Source organism: Pteropus vampyrus, unplaced genomic scaffold, assembly GCF_000151845.1.
Source record: "Pteropus vampyrus isolate Shadow unplaced genomic scaffold, Pvam_2.0 Scaffold1, whole genome shotgun sequence".
Taxonomy (NCBI): domain Eukaryota; kingdom Metazoa; phylum Chordata; class Mammalia; order Chiroptera; family Pteropodidae; genus Pteropus; species Pteropus vampyrus.
In genome coordinates this window covers 31334196-31336578 of record NW_011888782.1, presented here as the reverse complement: position 1 = coordinate 31336578, position 2383 = coordinate 31334196, and positions in this window count along the sequence as shown.

Below are 2383 nucleotides of genomic sequence, written 5' to 3'. Positions count from 1 at the left end.
ATAGAAGTGAATTTAAAATCTGGCTCCAGTGTTCACTAGCTGTAGGATTGGTGATTGTTTACAAGTTTTTCTATGTGTCTCATCTGCTTCTTTATCTGGAAAAAAAGGGAAATAATAATAAAAGCAACCCTTTCTTAGAGATGTTGTGAGGTTTACAGAATACATGATTGAGTTCCATTTCTAGTTCTGGTAACAGGATGGGCCACAGAACTGGATCAACCTTATCACTAAAAATAACTAAAAATACTTTATAAAATCTTTTCTGAAAATCTGTAAGTCATCAGAGAGCTAATAAGGTACTAAGATTTATCAGGCCAATGTCTAAGGAACCCAGAAAAGTGAATGAAGTAATGAAGCTGCTTTTGCCCTGAATCTGGCCAAACCCTAAGGTTTAGTTTTCACAGCCCGGTGACAATGACAGAAGATCCGATGTAGAGAGTCTAATGGGAAACCACCTTCCTAGTGAGCCCACAAGACATGAGAAGGTGGGTTGAGGAGCACACACCTGAAAATTTGTAATTATAAGCCAACCATTATGCTGCTTCGCAGACCATGTTCACACTACCTAGGTGTTCCAGAGAAACTTCAACCTGCGAATTTAGTTTAAAGCCATCCTGGAAGTCCTTTTTCATAGAGGAATCCCAGCTAATACATATAGAAGGTATGATAAAATAGTATATCACAGGTATGAAATCATGAATTTAGACTCGTGTTCTAAAATTAAAATTCAGTTTCTCAGTCACACTGCCGCTTTGCAAGGGATCTTCTAGCCATGATATTTTGTCCCTGCTCTTAGATAAAGGGGAAACAGACTGTTGGAACAGAGCAATTGATGATATTTTAAGGATGAGATCATTGTTGGAGCGAAGTTCTTAGGAGATGATAAAAATGGTAATGAGAATAGCTATGTTTTAAAGCTCTGTAAAGAAATACAAATATACATACATTTAATTAAACATATTATGTAACCGTAATTCAGGAATTCTTTTCCAAAAGAGCAAGCCTATCTTCTTGGCTTGCTCCTGTCATGTTTATGGAGCAAGTTATTTTAATGAAGTGTAATTTTAAAATCTTCAGTTTATAACACTTAAATCGATATTGCTTATACTTCAGCCAAATTTGCTGTAAAATCAAGGTTTACGTTTCCCCTTCTGCTCGATATACTGGCTCAATAGCCTATGTTTCTGATTACAAAGTTTCTAGGGAATTAATTTAATTTTCTCATGAAAATACATTTTGAGCATGTGATATAGGAAAACAGTCTCCAACCTTGTTGGCACCAGGGACCGGTGCTCCTATGAGAATCAAATGCCTGATGATCTGAGGTGGAGCTGAGGCGGTTGTACTAGCTGCAAATATAGATGAAGCTTCGCTTGCTAGCCCGCCGCTCCTGCTGTGCGGCCTGGTTCCTAATTGGCCACGGACCTGGTTCCTAACAGTCCATGGCCTGGGGGTTGGGGACCCTTGCTCTAGAGCTCCTGGTGGGATCAGGCTGAGGACAAATTTCAGCCGAACTCACATCAATATCTGCTTCGCCTCTCCTTTCCTGCTGCCCTCACACCCACGTTAAGTCTCACCTGAGCAGCACTCCCTTAGTAAGCCACTTTCACAGGAATCTCTTTCTCAGGCTCAACTTCTAGGGAACTGAACTTAACACATTACCTTCCATTTCCTCCGTCTGTACCATTTTCTCTTCCATGGAAACTAAGTAGAAATAACCACTATGATTTTTCCAGCCAGGTTGAATATGGTCAGACAAGCATCTTGTTCTGAGAAGTTTTCACCAAAATACGGTCTTCAAATTGCAGTCAATTTTCAGAGAATTGAGAATTTATGTCCATATCTTTTTCTTCCATGTCTTTCTTCTGTTTTAGGATCTGAATCGCATGTAGGTGCTGCTTTCCAGGGTTGTACTTTGTTTTAAATGCACCTTTGCGCGATCCGACTCAAGATATTCACTGATATTAGTATTCGCTTCTCTGTTTCCAACAAACATGGCTACCCAAAAAATACTACAGAGTTTACAATTTATATATATTTAGCATTAGGTTCTAATCACAATAAGGACAATTTTTATTCTTATCTTAGAAAGCAGAATTAAAGCACTTACCCATGAATTACAACTGCTAAATTGTAAGTGATCTCACTAGAGATTTTTAAAAATAATAGTCCTGCAGCCTGTTAGTTTCAATAAAATAGATATGCGTTTTCTAAATATGTCTAATTTCCAGGAACAGTAGTATATAAAAGAAAACATTGTCTCAACATGTTTGATGATCTCCAAATTTAATTACACTATCAATAGTCTGTTAGAAAACATTGATTTCTATCTTTGTAAAAGTCAAGCATTTGTACTTAAAATGGCAATGATAAAATTGTGACG